The 16745-nt window shown below is 40.6% G+C and overlaps 1 non-coding gene across 1 annotated transcript; it reads left to right on the forward strand.

The window, feature by feature from the left end:
* The first annotated feature begins 988 nt into the window (after positions 1–988).
* On the forward strand, positions 989–1095 carry LOC120271321. Its single transcript, XR_005539935.1, has one exon. It is a non-coding gene; the product is annotated as a small nucleolar RNA R71 (small nucleolar RNA).
* The last annotated feature ends 15650 nt before the right edge of the window (positions 1096–16745 follow it).

Below are 16745 nucleotides of genomic sequence, written 5' to 3' on the forward strand. Positions count from 1 at the left end.
GAATGTTGATGTGGAGTTGCTTGAACAAACTCAGGAACTTCTTATACTGTTCATCCCATTGGTCATTCTTCAATCTAGAGGGATAAGGGATTCTTGGCTTGAAAGGTGGGGGTGCCACCTCTTTCTCTTTGTTTGTTCCCTTCTTAACCTCTACAACCTCGGGTGCGTTTTCTTTCGGCTTCTCACTCGGAAGCCTCCCTTCAACCTCACGACCGCTTCTCAAAGCGATCGCCTTCACATGTTCTCTCGGGTTGGTTTCCGTGTTGCTTGGTAAACTCCCATGTGGCCTTTCGGAAAGAGATTTCGCAATTTGCCCCACTTGATTTTCAAGATAGTGCAAGAAGGCGGTGTGATTGCGAAGTGTAGCCTCGACTGATTCAAACCTTGTATTTGCCGATTGAACAAATCTAGCTAAGTGCTTCTCCAAATCCGTCATTCGGGTTTCCAAGCCCTGAAATTTCGCTTTTCCACTTGAGGGGCTTGTTGTTGTTGTTGGAACCCTCGATGGCCCCATGGTCTTCGGTGGTCCTTGATTACTCCATGAAAAAGTTGGGATGATTCTTCCAACCTGAATTGTAGGTGTTGTCGTATGGATTCCCTTGAGGTCTCATTCCATTACCTACAAAGTCAACATTCTCAACTCAAAGAAACATCACCTATGACGATTGGGCAATCGGAGGGAGCATGTCCTCCACCACAACCGTGCAAATTGGTCACGACCAGCAACTCTATTCGAAGCTATAAGATCTAGCTTCTTACTCAAACTCTCCACTTGGGCCGCCAATGAAGTTACCGCATCAATTTCATGGAGACCGCCACCTTTTTCTTTTTCCCTAGCTTTCCACTCGGTAGCTATTTAACCCCATTTCCTTAATCAATTGACGAGCCTCGTCGGGGGTCTTGCTACCTAAGGTACCTCCCGCCACGCATCCAAGAGTTGCCTTGTACTCGGGTTCAAACCATTGTAGAAACAATCATCCACTCCGGGAATCCGTGTTACAGACACTTGCGCATGAGTTCCTTGAACCTTTCCCATGTCTCAAATAGAGACTCCAATTCCAACTGCATAAAGGATAAGATCTCATTCCTAAGCTTTGCTGATTTTCCGGGAGGGAAATAACGGGCTAGAAAAGCTTCTACCATCTCCTCCCATGTAGTGATTGATGCCCTAGGTAATGAGTGTAGCCATCGCTTTTGCTTTCCCCTTTAAGGAAAAATGGGAAGGCTCTCAATTTGATGGCATTATCCATCACACCATTTATCTTCAAAGATGTCACACACCTCGAGGAAGCTCTCTATGTGATCTGCTTTGGATCCTCATCGGCCAAACCGTTGAATTGTGCGGATCGCTGCAGAGATATGGATGAATGCCGGCTTTAGCTCGAAAATTTCGAGTATGAATTGGGGGACGCACAATACTCGATTGTGTCCCCAACACTCGAAGGTCCGGCATAATCGGATAGTGTTCGTTGTTGCTCATTTTGTTCCGCCATGTTGTCGGATCCTTCTACTTTCCAAATCACCTGGATTAGGCTATTCTTGTCATGTGTTCTTTCCCTTTCCTTCAAGTGTACGCTCAAGCTCGTGGTCTCCTTCAATCAATATTGATGGATTCCCTCGGGTCATAACCTGGAGCTGCACCAAAAAGTAAAGAAAAAAAGAAAAATCAGATACGATGATAGAATAAGAAGATATGAAATAGAATGTGTAGTGAAATAGCTAAGAAAACAAAGTGCAAAGTATCTCTAAACGCCTAGCTCCCCGGCAACGGCGCCAAAAACTTGACAAGGTCCCCTTGCTTATATCCCGCAAGTGCACGGGTTTGTCGAAGTAATAATCCCGGATGAGCGGGGTCGAATCCATAGGGAGTAGGGAGTAAAGACACTTAATTCGATTTTTAGCTATGTGGAGTATCAACAATGATAAGTGTGGAATTGATTCAATTCTCAGAAATTAAAAGCAACAAGTAAGAGAGTAAAAGTAAGGAGGAGGCAAGGCAATCGATAAAGATGGGGTACTCGGATGATGCTTCACCTAGGATAATCGCTTCAAGTGCAAGAACTCTCTATTATGCTTCCTAATCAATGCAATGGTGAGTCGTGGAAATCCTTAAACACATAGTCCCAAATCTAAGGTCAACTATGCCTAACTCTATACATGTCCCGGAGGAGAAATCGAACAATCTCAACACCTCGCACTCGCATAGAGTTGCAATGAGCTCTAGGGATTCCAAGTGATAAATCTCTTCCTAGATTTAGACCTAACCCTTTGGTCCAGACGGAAAGTCCCTAGCCACAATTAAGCCCTAGATACTAAGATCACCTCAATGCTTCACTCCATTGCACGCGCAACTAGGCCCCAGCGGAGGTTCATCGCTTAGATCATTCACTCTATTATAGCCGCAAAGAACTCGAGGAATGGAGGTAGAATCTATCACGTCGGAGGGGAAATGGGACGCTCCTGTACCTCTCGACTCACCCTCTCAACCCTCTCTAACCTAGCTTTGTCTAACGCTCATGGTGTGTCACTCACTCATAGGGTTACCAACAAGAACTCTCAACCCTAGTGTCAATCTAGGGGAAATGTTCATACAATCAAGCATTCAAGGTTGGAACTCACAATAAACATCAATTTATTGAAAGCATAATAAAGAAGTTCAAAGAAACGAATACATCCTAGGGTTCATAATCACCCAAGTACCCACTAGGGGGTGTAGCTCTCCATGGAGCTAAGTACAATCCAAGAAATAGAATGTAAAAGCAATGAATCCATAAAGAAACCCCCTCGATAGTCGTGTCGATGGTCTTGTGGAAAGTCCTCTACTCGTCGTCCAAGGATTCCTTTGTCCGGTATAGGATACGCCTCGATCGAAGCTCCCCTACCAACCTTCTTCCTAATGGAATCACGATGTCGGAGCCATAGAACCTCTCCAAAACCTTGACCAATACCCCTCGAAACCCTAGCCGAAGCCCTCTCATAAGTTGGGAAAAAGATGGAGAAAAGAATACCAAAATCGGGGCTAAATCGGCTTTAAATAGGGCTGGAATCGGGCGACTCCACGGGCGTGTACAGTACACGCGCCCGTGCGGAATTTCCACACGGCCGTGGATAATTTCCACATGCCCGTGTGGATTCTCTGTTTCTGTGATTTTCTCGGCCGGCTGTGAACAGTGCTGCTGCAGTACTGCATTTCTCTGCTACAGTCTTCGACCTGAATAACTTCCCAATTCCATACTTTCATCGGGGTAACGCAAACGGGCACACGTTCACGTCGTGAATCACTTGCTTCTTCAATGATATATATGTTGGTGGGGTTCTTGTTCTTGTATGCACAATACGGAATGCTCGAATGTGACTGTCTTTGTGCCCCTCCAAATGGATGTACTCACTCGAATGCGAGGAGGTGGCACACACTCTAGCATCTCACACCTGTCCTATGTCTTCACGTTTGAACCTTAGCAAGATCTCCAAAATAGGTGCATTATGATCCACATTGGCCTATTTCCTTCATACTTAGCCTCACAACCCTACCTACGTAAAAGTAACATAAAAACACGTATTAATGTAAAAACCTGAGAAAAGTAATGCTTAACATAAAGAATGAACGCTTCGCATTCATATCGCACAAGCCCTTATCATACATTCTATTTGAAAAGTCCTATCAAAGTCAAGAAGTGCTTTAACACACCGCTTGCGTGTGCGTACTGCAAGTGCACGGGTTGTCAAAATAATAAAGTACCCAGGTGAGTGGGTAGTCGTATCCACAGGGAATAGTTGTTAGGAAGCAAGTAGTGATCCTATTCAGCTATCATGTGAACCAATATGTGATTTGAGTGAGCAATATCAATGCAAGTAAAATAAAAAAAAAAGAGAAAGGAAACACAATAGAAATAAGGAGAGGTAATCGATGGGAAAGCGGGGTACCCGGACATTGCTCACCCTAGGACTATTGTTTCAAGTATTAGACTAATTATTATACCTCCTAACTGATGCTTAATGAGTAGTGGAAATCCAAAGACACATGGTCCCAAACCTAAGGTCAACCGTGACTAACCCTTTACACTATACCCCGGCGGAAATGGATACTCTCAATGCCTCACACTGTGAAAGATCGCTTGAAGCTCTAGGGATTCCAAGTGATAAACACTATTCCCTACTATAGGTCGAACCCTTTGGTTCAGGCGAAAGACCCTTACTCACGATTAAGCCCCAACACTAAGGATTACTTCAACACTTCACTATGTTTCTTGTGCAACTAAGCCCTAATGGAGTTTGTCTCTTAGCACTTCATTCTATCATGACTGTGAAGAACTCTTGGAACTTGGAGGTAGGATAAATTACATCGGAAGGGAAAGGGGATGTTCCGCTACCTCTCAACTCATCCTCTCGACCCTCTTTTACCTTGCTTTGTCTAATCCTAATGAACTATCACTCATTCACAAGGATTACCAAGATAGATCCTCAATCCTAGTGTCACTCTAAGGGAAAATCAATTCAACAAGCATTTAAGGTTGAAACTCAATTAAAACATCAATTAAAGGAAACATAGAAAGAGTCAATGAAATAAAATCATCCTAAGAATTACAAGTCCAAGTACCCACTAGTGGTTTAGCTCTCCATGGAGCAATACACAAAACAATGAAATCAAAAGTAAATGCAAGCAATCCATAGATAAAACCCCCTTGTAGTCCTTATCAATGGTCTTGCGGAGTAGCCTCATCTTCTCCAAAGGTTCCCTTGTCAAACCTAGGGAACATCTTGCCGAATCAATGCCGACGAAAGCTCCTGCAATAACTCTCCTCCAAAGGAACGTGATGTCAAAGGTCGTAGAACCACTCCAAAATCCTAGCTAAAGGCCAAACCCTAGTCACAAGGGCCTCCAAAGTTGGGCAAAAGATGGGAAAAAGATCTTTCAAGAGTCCTCAAAATGCGGTATTTATAGGGGCTGGAATCGGGCATCCTCACGGGAGTACGAAATTTCTAGGAATTGGTTTTCTGCAAGCTGTGAACAATAACTGCTAGTATTACACAAGTCGGGATATATGAGTGTGACTGCCTTTGTGCCCCTCCACCTTGTGTATTAACTTTAGCATAATCGAGGTTGGCACACACCCACATATCTTAGAGCACAACTTGTATCTTCATGTTTGTTTAATTCAAGAACTTCATCAACAAATGCATCAATGATCTACTTTTGCTTCTTTTATTCCAAAATTGTCTCCACAACCCTAAATGCACATAAGAACACAAATACACATGAATAAGCTATAAAATCTGATAAAAGTGATACTCAATGTAAGAAAAGAATACTTCATATTACTTATACACAAGCACTTATCCATGCTAATAGTGGTGCGAATGTCAATTTTTCCTTCAATTTTTGAAATGCCTTTTCTTGTGTTGCCCCCTATTTGAATGGAATTTCTTTCTTTATTAACTCATTGATTGGGGGTAGCAATGGTATAAAAATCCTTCACGAACCGACGGTAGTTGCCTGCAAGTCCTTGGAAGCTTCTCACATGGCTCACATTTTGGGGTGTTGCCCACTTACATACCACTATAATCTTTTTCTTCATCCACCTCAACACCCTGACATGAAACCACAGAGCCAAGAAACACTACTTTGTTGATACAAAAGGTGCACTTTGCAAGGTTAGCATATAATTGCTCTTTTCTCAAAACAACAAGTACAACACATAAATGTTCAATATGATCATCTAAAGACTTATTGAAAATCTAGATATCATAAATGCAGACTACCACAAATTTTTCGATGAAAGCTTTAAGCACATGGTTTATCAATATCATGAATGTACTAGCTGCATTTGCTGAATCAAAGGGCATTACTAACTATTCATACAATCCACATTTTGTTTTAAATGTTATTTTTCACTTATGACACTCTTTCATTATAATCTGGTGGTAGGCACTATGCAAGTCAATCTTGGAGAAGATAATAGAAGTACTAAGTTCATCAAGCATATCATCAAGTCTAGGTATTGGATACCTATACCTCATAGTTTTGTTGTTAATGACTCAACAATCTACACACATTCTCCAAGAACTATTTTTTTTTCGGAACTAAAATAACCAATATTGCACAAGTAGATAGACTTTCCCTTACATAATCTTTGTTAAGAATTTCTTGAACTTGACGTTGGATTTCTTTTGTCTCCTCCAGATTGGTGTGATAAGGTAGCCAATTATGCAATGGAGCTCTTATTATAAAATCAACATGATGCTCAATTACTAGCTTCGCTGGCAACCCAGGTGTTATCTCATTAAAGAACACGTATTCATATGACTACAAAAGATCCAAAACAAAACTAGGCAAACTAGAGGATAAATCATTTGTAGTTATCAAACTTTCTTTGTATAGGAAAACAAAGAGCATCTAATTGGTTCTCTCAAAGCCCTTGTATCCCCCTTCGTAGCATCATTAGTAAACCTTCTTTAACCTGGGGCTTAGTTAATTTAAGCTATGGGGTTTTATTTGGCTTTGGATTCACTTGCACACTATGATGGTGGCTCTCTCTCTCTCTCTCTCTCTCTCTCTCTCTCTCTCTCTCTCTCTCTCTCTCTCTCTCGTTCATCTATTAATATTTCCTCCAAGTCATGGAAAGCAAAAAAATGCACTTCCCTTTGTACATAAATTGAACATCATGATCAAACTATTAGGTAATATTGTAAAAATTAAATAACATGAAAAAGGCATGCATAAGCAATAATAAATTTGTGATATGTTGTAATTGTTTTAATGAACACCATAATTTAATTAAAAGGCTTAGAAAACTACCTCTTAATGTTTAAAAAGCCCTTCTTTGATGTGCTTAATTTTGTCTCTCGAATTGTCATAGTTCTCCTAGCGCCCAACGAAAATCTCACGCCTTTAGATCACACGCCAAAATTAAGAGACAATCTCATTTTCTTTCACCAAATAGCGGCTAGGGTTAAAGAGGAAGAGAGAGCATGAGGATTTTTCTCACTAAAGAATTAATTGATTTATTCTAGGGTCAAAAAGGAGTCATATTTATAGAGATTTCATAAAACATGGTAAACATTATTCAATTATGAGTCCTATTCGAAATATGAACTTTCATACTATGATAAACATTATTTAATTATGAAGTCCTATTCAAAATATGAACCTTCATAATACCTAGCAAGCCCGTGGCCCCATGTCGTAACCTAATTGAACACGAATGAGTAGATCATTCCGAACCTTTTCCGATTATGATCACCATATGTGTATAAAACTTTCATTCTTGTATCCCAACCGAGTAAGAGCCATGGTAATTATCAAAATCACTGAACTAGATCATATACAAATAACTATATTAGGGTGGGATTACGAAACTATCCTTCATGCCTTGGCAACGCCCCTTGCGTGTGACCCACAAGTATACAGGTTTGTCGAAGTAATAAATCCCAAGTGAGTGGGTATCGTATCCATAGGGAGTAGGGAATAAAAACACTTAAGCTGCTACTTAACCAAGTGAAGATGAAACAATGATTATTTTGATAAGATGTAATGTAAACAAGAATAAAAGAAACAAGAAAGAGAGGCACAAATAAATGAGAGGAAAGACAATCGATAAGAAGTGGGGTACTCGGATATTAGCCAACCTAGGATTGTTGGTTCAAGTGTAAAACCACTATTATGCTTCTTAACTAATGCTCAATGAGTCGTGGACATCTTAAGATACATTGTCCCAAACCTAAGGTTAATCGTGACTAACTCTATACTATGCTCCGGTAGAGAAATCGACCAATCTAAACACCTCACACTGTGTAAAGTTGCAAGATGCTCTAGGGATTTTAAATGATAAACCCTATTCCTATATGTAGACCTAATCCTTTGGTCCAGGCGAAAGGCTCCTAGTCACAATTAAGCCCCAGTTACTAAGGATTACTTCAATGCTTTACTCTATTACTCGCGCAACTAAGCCCCAGCGGAGTTCCTCTCTTAGTACTTCAGTTTATTGTGACCACAAAGAACTTTAGGAAATAAAGATAAGATAAATCACACCGGGAAAGGGAACGCTCCGCTACCTTTCGACTCACCCTCTCGACCCTCTCCAATCTAGCTTTGTCTAACCTTCATGGTGTGTTACTCACTCACAAGGGTTACCAATGTGAACTCTCAACCCCAGTGGCACTCTAACGGAAAATTCATTCAATCAGCATTTAAGATTGGAACTCAATTAAAACATCAAATAAGGAAAGCATAATAAAAGGTTAATGAAACAAATACATCATAGGATTCACATATCCAAGTACCCACTAAGGGGTTTAGCTCTCCATGGAGCAAGATACAATCAATAGCAAAATCAAAAGAAAAAACAATTAATTCATAGGAAAACCCCATCGGTAGTCGTGTCGATGATCTTGTGGAGTAGCCTCGTCCTCTCCAAAGGTCCTCTTGTCAAGCCTAGTGCACACCTCGTCGGATCGGTGCCAATAAAAGCTCCTCCAATAACTATCTTCCAAGAGAAACGCTGTGTCAAAGCCGTAGAACGACTCCAAAAGCCTTGCCAATCCCTCTCGAAACCCTAGCCGAAAGCCTCTCAAGAGTTGGAGAAAAGATGAAAAGAAGGATCTTCAAATCGGGCTAAATCACGGCTTTAAATAGGCTGGAATCGGCCATCCACATGGCCCTGTTGATTTTCCACATGCCCCTGTGGAAATTCCACACGGGCATGTGGATTATCTGGAATCCTGATTTTCCACATTTTTCATCGAGGCAACATAAACGGGCATACGTCTATGCCGTAGATCGCGTCACTTCTTCAATAAACGACCTCATTGGTGAAGATCTTGCTATCATCATACAAGCCGAGGTACCAAATGTGACTACCTTCGTGCCCCTCCAGCTCATTGTAATTACTTGAATTCATGGATGTTAGCACACATTCACGTATCTTGAGCCCGACTTGTGTCTTCGCATTTATTCCTTCCAAGATTTTATCAAATAGTGCATTCATGATATACATTGGTTTTTTTCTTCACATTTGGCTCCACAACCGTACATGCGCAAAAAGAACACAAATACACATGTAGTAACTTTAAAATCTGATAAAAGTAATTCTCATCGTAAGGAAAGAATACTTTGCATTCTTAATACACAAATACTTATCATGTCCGACATGATTTTGACTGCCTTGGCCAAGGTCTTCTAATCTCACATACTTATAATCACATAGGATACTAACTCGTTTACTTTTGAGAGAACAAATCCCTTCTTGGTGATCACTCATAGCTGCTACTTGTCTAACATAGTGACACTTCGAGGTCTGCTCTACCAAAAGGTAAACTGAGCCTAATGACTCTAGTAACAGACTGGTCATCTCAAATACATTGTGATCATGATACCTTAGGTCTAAGGTCCACTCATATGATCATAACCAACAATCCCAATCATTGACCGTCAAAGAGTAAAACCTATGTGATTAGTTTGTTACGAGTCATGTTCGAATACACCAATCCCAGTGATGCATTTATGACATATACTTTCACTATTCCATAGTGTTCAACTAGCACTCTTTGTTAAAGTATATATATCATACAAATCCTTACGAACCTTTAACGCCCAATTAAAGGTTGTCCTTTGCGAACTATTTAAGTCTATAAGTACCAAACCCTTATAGTGTTCTTCTCTTTATCCCACAATGAGTAGAAGGTTTTACTTAATACACATGGACTTTGATATTTAAAACTAATTATAATGCCATCACAAGATTTATATGAATATCAAATTAAATGGCTATAATAATAATATATAACATAAATGAAATGCCCTAATACAAGTATCCTCATTGGCATTCGAGGGCATAATCCTAACACAAACAACCAAGGATATCCCAATAGCAATTGGCATACTTGCATTAGGATAACATCACACTCCACCTGATCAAGATACTTCCCAATGATGAACTGAGCAGTTACAATGTTTCTAACATGCAATGATGTACAATCATTAAGCCACTGCATCTTGTATGGATTAGTGTGATGTCACTGCTTCATCCCCAATCTCTCTACCAAGTCTAAACTAGAAATGTTATTACAACTACCATTATCAATAATAATCTTGCATACCTTGCTCTTAATGGTGTCTAAATATGGAAGATGTTATGTCGCTATATGTTCTTGTCTTCAGTAGCATTGACCCTAAGCACACAGTGAGAAATAAAATAGTCTCCCACATCAGCTTGAATGCCACATCAACCTCATCTGCTACCTCATCATTTGCATCACCACCATCTTTGGGGTTGCTCTTGGACTTCCAATAGCCCTGCTAATTAATGAGCAAGGTCTTCCTACTAGGGTAATATGAAGGAATGTGTCTTCTGTCTTAGCACTTAAACTACACGATGTCATGGCTATGAGAGACCCCATGATAGATGTAAAAGAAGGTACAACTACCAAAGAAGTGGGGCACTAAAGAAGAATCTAACAGAGGTGGCCTCAGTTGGCCTAGTAGTCTTACCACCTACTACTGCGCCCTAAGGGCGGCACCAAGTGGATGCAACGAGACAATTAGGTATGGGGCAACCCTGACTGCCACGCTATAGCTATTACTCCATCTTCATTGCTGAATGTCCGAGATCATGTAGAGTGTTGTAGGGAAGCATGTCCACGTGATTAGCAATCTTGCAGTCAAGACCTCTTAAAGACCTCGACATGATTACCTCCGTACTTTCCCACATGTTAGTATCGATCATTAGGACCCCAATTTCTTTAATACTTATCTATGGTGGTGGTACCTTGAATAAGATATTGTAGCCTGTTATATAGATCCCTCTAGAAGTGTGGTCAAACAAAACAGTGTCGCATTGCCCTCTTCATAACATCTCATGTGCGAATATGGCTATTACCTACATAGAGCCTATTTTCCTATAACTGGTTCCACCATATCAGTGCATAATTGGTAAATTTAAGAGAGGCTAGGTTTACCCTTTTCTCATCGAAAACCACATGGATCATAAAAATCTGATCACACCTCACATCTCATTCTAATTTAAGTTCAAACCACTTTGCAGCTGAAAGGTGTTGCGTCTCTTCCTTCTTTACTTTATTTTTACTTGCATTGATATTGTTCACACCACTCTTAAATCATCTTCACTATAGTTAAATAGAAATTCTAGTGATTCTGAGCACTATTCCTTATGGATACGACTACCCACTCACCAGGGTACTTTATTACTTCGACAACCAATGCACTTACGTTACACACACGCAAGGGGCGTGTCAGTACCGGTGGAGAAATCACTCAATCTCAACACCTCACACCCTATATGACCACAATAAGCTCTAGGGATACCTAAGAGTGAAACTGATTTCTAAAGATAGATCTAACCCTACTTCTAGGCAAAAAAATCCATAAGCCCCAACAAGGTCCCGGAGGAGAAATCTCTCAACCTCACGCCTCACACAAAAAATTGTTGCATATAGTTTAGGGAATACGGGGATAGGAAACACTCATTTGAAGGGAAAGGGGACACTCCACTATCTCATGACTCACCCTCTCAACCCTCTTTAACCTTGGAGTTCTAACTCTAATGAAGACCTCTCTCTCATCAAAGTAATAGATCATGCATAGATAATTAACCACAAAGATCAATTAAACATGCATGCCATATGAACACAAGATTAAAACTCAAATCAACTCAGATTTAATAGAAAACATAAGGCAAATCAATACAAAAGACAATATTCTAAGGTTCACATGCCCAAATACCTACTAAGGTTTAGCTCTCCATGGGGCAAGTTACAAAACAAAGATTAATACAATGAATAGCAATGTAAACCATAGAGAAAAAAACCCTTAAATTCGTGATGATGGCCTTGATGGGTCACTCAACGTCTTGAAGAACCCTTCTCTGAAGCTAGGTTACCAAAGACCCCCTCAATGGTATGACGGAGACAAGATCGATCAAAGTTGGTGAAGAACGACCTCCTATATCACCAAAGATCTCCTCTAGAATCCTAACTGTTTTTCCCATAGAGTGCTCGCAAAAAGCCACGCAAAAAGTCTCCAAAGAATAGGGCAAATGACCCATTTATAATCACAAACAGCGGCTGTCACGTGCCTTCACGTGCCCGTGTGAAATTTCCATGCGCCCACGTGAGGTGCAGGAATTTTCACGTGGTCACGTGAACATTGTTTCTGCTACAGTACTTAGCTACATTTGTATAAATAGTGTTTCTGCTACAGTCACATGAATAATGTCTCTCTTCACAAACGCTGTCCAAACACTCTTCTCTTGAGGCCACATGGTTGGGCACATGTCCATATGGTAGGCTATAAGACTTTTCTTCGTCAATTCATCATTTGAAAGGTCTTGCATTCTTCACAAAGAGAAAGAGCATGGAGATGTGACTGCCTTTGTGCCCTTCCAACTAGTAAATTAGCTTGAAACCTCTTGGAAGTTGACACACACTCTACGTTCATGAGTTCCTCTTATATCTTGATCCTTGGATTAAACAAGAACTCCCAAAATATGTCTTTGTAGCCTATCTTTGCTTCCTTTTCTCCCTTCAAGGCATTCACAACCTAATTGCACAAAAGAACAACAAACACATGATATGAGATATAAACCATGGTAAAAATGATGCTCAATGCATGTAAAACATATAGAAAAATATGTCTACTCAAGCACTTGTCAAACTCCCCCACACTTAAATCTTTGCTTGTCCTCAAGCAAAATTTAAACATTAAACTCATGGAATGAAATAAGAAAAGCTTGGCCTTAGGTGCACCAAGAGAGAACAAGAATAAAATTATAAAGTTATGGAAAGATTCAAATAGTAGATAAAACAATCCATACTCTAGCAAACAATCCAATCAAAAAAAGAAAGTAATTAAGTCCTAAAGTGTGTGTGTGTGAAAATACTCAACTCATGTCAACTCTATGTCCACTACAAAGTTCTTATTAAAATGGGACTTATTTATAGACAACAAGAATAGGTAGTAGCTTCACAAAACCTCTAAGGTAGCCCTTTCCCGAGATGCCTCCCGAGTGGCTTTCACACTTTCGAGGTGGTAGCTCTTTTCTACCAAAGGTGGTAGCTTTCACACATCCTATGAGATAGCTTTTTCTCTCATTAGGGCATAACAAGTATTCAACTTAAGAGAGTAGCTACATACATCATAGGTGGTAGCTCTTTCACCCTCTATGTACAATCAAAACAAAATTTTTGAATTTTTTTTCCATAGTAAAACTAGCACAGTAAAGTCCCAAAAAAAATGAACTTGAGTATTCATAAGTCTAATGAGTGAGAAAAGTTCAAAAAGAACAATCTGATAAAAATATTTAAGAAAATTGGATGAAAACTAGAGCATAATAAAATCTAATATTTACAACCTCCAAAAACTAATTATTAAACTCTTAACCCTAAGGTGAACCTACATTGGCAACAAGAGCATGCTTATGAAAACACAAGTAAAAGTCATGTATAAGGTGAACCCTCCCCCACACTTAAGATGTATATTACCCTCAATGTACACATATAAGCACAATAAAAATAGTAGCATCAATGGAAACACAAATGTGTGTGGGAATGTAATTAAAACAATACTCCCCTGAACTCCTCATTCATCATTTGGTGAAGTCTAACTCATGTGTGTGTTGTGTTCATCGGGTTGTGATGCTCACACGACCATGTAACAATTTCAAATGGTCGTGTCCATGACAAAAACATCATCGACATCACTTTGAAGGCCATCTACACGGATACAAGGGGTTCAGTGAAGCTTAACAAAATAGAAAGAAATATGAGTTCATGAATATAGAACAATAAAGCACATACTTGCAGAAAAACACAAAAATATGAAGATAACTCTTAGAATGCGAAGCCTTTCTGAGTACATAAGTCCACAAAATACTAACAAAATAAATAATAGCACAAGAAAATAAAAGAAAGTCTCATGAGTGAGACGCCTCAAGCGTCGGCATTTGGTGCTAGTGCTGGTGCTAGTGCTGGTGTGGCTACAGAGTCAGATGAGACCTCCTCATCAAGGATCTGCTGAATGCAATTAAGTCACTCTAAAGTCTGCACCTGGTTCTCAATGATGGTAGCCACGGTAACCTTGAGTTGAGCAAGATGCTCATGAACTCGGGTGGAAGATGACTTAGGATCAGCTGATGCTACCGGTGCTGCCTCGGTGACCATGGGCTCACCCTCAAGTAGTGCCTCTATAGCCTCAGTAGGCTCATCATTATCCTCAGATGATGGCTCCACTAATACATATCCACCTGAACCTATGTGCCTCTGATAAGTGCTTGTGTGATATAAATGCGAAGCATTCTTTCCTTATGTTGATCATTACTTTTCTCGGGTTTTTACACTAATATGTGTGTTTTTATGTTACTTTTATGCAGGTAGGGTTGTGAGGCCAAGTATGAAGGAAAGAAGCCAATGTGGATCATAATGCACCGATTTTGGAGGAAATCTTGCTAAGGTTCAAACGCGAAGACATAGGTCAGGTGTGAGACGCTAAAGTGTGTGTCAACCTCCTCGTATTTGAGTTAGCACAACCATTTGGAGGGGCACAAGGGCAGTCACACTCAAGCATTCCGACTTAGGCACATAGAACAAGATTTCCACCAACTTGTCTGTCATTAAAGAAGCAAAGTGATCCATGACGTAAACGTGTGCCCGTTTGTGTCACCTCGATGAAAGTATAGACTCGGGAAGTATTTTAGGCAAGGTACTGTAGCGGAACACTGTAGCAAAAGTATTGTAGCAGCACTGTTCGCAGCCGGCCGAGAAAACAGGAATTCAGAGAATCCACACGGGTGTGTGGAAATTATACACGCCCGTGTGGAAATTCCACATGGGCGTGTGTAAAATCCACAGGCCAGTGTGGTCGCCTGATTCCAGCCCTATTTAAAGCCGATTCAGCCCCGATTTCAGCATTCTTTTCTCCATCTTTTCCCCAACTTGAGAGAGGGTTTCAGCTAGGGTTTTGAGAGGTATTGGCTAAGGTTTTAGAGAGGTTCTACGGCTCTGACATCGTCATTCCTTAGGAAGAAGGTTGGTAGGGGAGCTTCCGTCGAGGTGTATCCTATACCAGACAAGGGAATCCTTGGACGACGAGTAGAGGACTTTCCACAAGAACTTCGACATGACTATCGAGGCGGTTTCTCTATGGATTCATTGCTTTTACATTCTATTTCTTTGATTGTACTTAGCTCCATGGAGAGCTAAACCCCTAGTGGGTACTTGGGTATTTGTGAACACTAGGATGTATTTGTTTCATTGAATCTCTTTATTATGCTTTCAATTAATTGATGTTTGTTGTGAGTTCCAACCTTGAATGCTTGATTATATGAACATTTCCCCTAGAGTGACACTAGGGTTGAGAATTCTTGTTGGTAACCTTGTGAGTGAGTGACACACCACGAGCGTTAGACAAAGCTAGGTTGGAAAGGGTTGAGAGGGTGAGTTGAGAGGTGTAGGAGCGTCCTCTTTCCCCTCCAACGTGATAGATTCTACCTCTGTTCCTCGAGTTCTTTGCGGCCATAATAGAGTGAATGGTCTAAGGGATGACCCTCCTCTGGGGCTTAGTTGCTCGTACAACGGAGTGAAGCGTTGAGGTGATCTTAGTATCTAGGGCTTAATTGTGGTTAGGGACCTTCCACCTAGACCAAAGGGTTAGGTCTATAATTAGGAAGAGATTTATCACTTGGAATCCCTAGAGCTCATTGCAACTTTATTCGAGTACGAGGTTGAGAGGTTATCTAATCTCTCCTCCGGTACATGTATATAGTTAGGCATAGTTGACCTTAGGTTTGGGACTATGTATTTAAGGATTTCCACGACTCACCATTGCATCGATTAGGAAGCATAATAGAGGGTTCTTGCACTTGAAATGATTGTCCTAGGTGGAGCATTATCCGAGTACCCAATCTTTATCGATTGCCTTACCTCCTCCTTTACTCGTGCTTTCTTACTTGTTGTTTTTATTGTCGAGAATTGAATTATTGTGACACTTATCACTATTGATCTTTCACATAGCTATGAATCGAATTAAGTATTTTTATCCCCTACTCCCTGTGGATTCGATACCCGTTCATCCGGGATTATTACTTTGACAAACCCGTGCACTTGCGTGATATACGCAAGGGGACCTTGTCAAGTTTTTGGCGCCATTGCCGGGGAGTAGGTGTTTAGAGATACTTTGCACTTTGTTTTCTTAGCTATTTCACCATACATTCTATTTCATATCTTTTATTCTATCATCATTCTGATTTCTTTTTCTTTCTATTTGGGTGCAACTCCAGGTTATGACCCGAGGGAATAGCTCGATATTGATTGAAGGAGATCCTGAGCTTGAACGTATACTTAGAAGAAAAGGTAAAGAGCCTGTGTAAGAACAGTCTAATTTAGCTGATTTGGAAGTGGAAGGATCTGAAAACATGGCAGAACAGAACGAGCAACAACGGACATTATCTGATTATGCTAGACCTTCAGTGTTGGGGACACAATCGAACATTGTGCGTCCCCCGATTACAGCTCAGAACTTTGAGCTGAAGCCGGCATTCATCCACATGTTGAAGCAATCCGCACAGTTCAACGGTTTGGCCGATGAGGATCCAAACAGCCATATAGAGAGTTTTCTCGAGGTGTGTGATATGCTGAAGATAAACGGAGTGACGGATGATGCCATCAAGTTGAGAGCATCGACATTACCTAGAGCATCGATCACCACATGGAAGGAGATGGTAGAAGCTTTTTTTGCC

Source organism: Dioscorea cayenensis, chromosome 10 (genome assembly GCF_009730915.1).
Source record: "Dioscorea cayenensis subsp. rotundata cultivar TDr96_F1 chromosome 10, TDr96_F1_v2_PseudoChromosome.rev07_lg8_w22 25.fasta, whole genome shotgun sequence".
NCBI classification, from domain to species: Eukaryota; Viridiplantae; Streptophyta; class Magnoliopsida; order Dioscoreales; family Dioscoreaceae; genus Dioscorea; species Dioscorea cayenensis.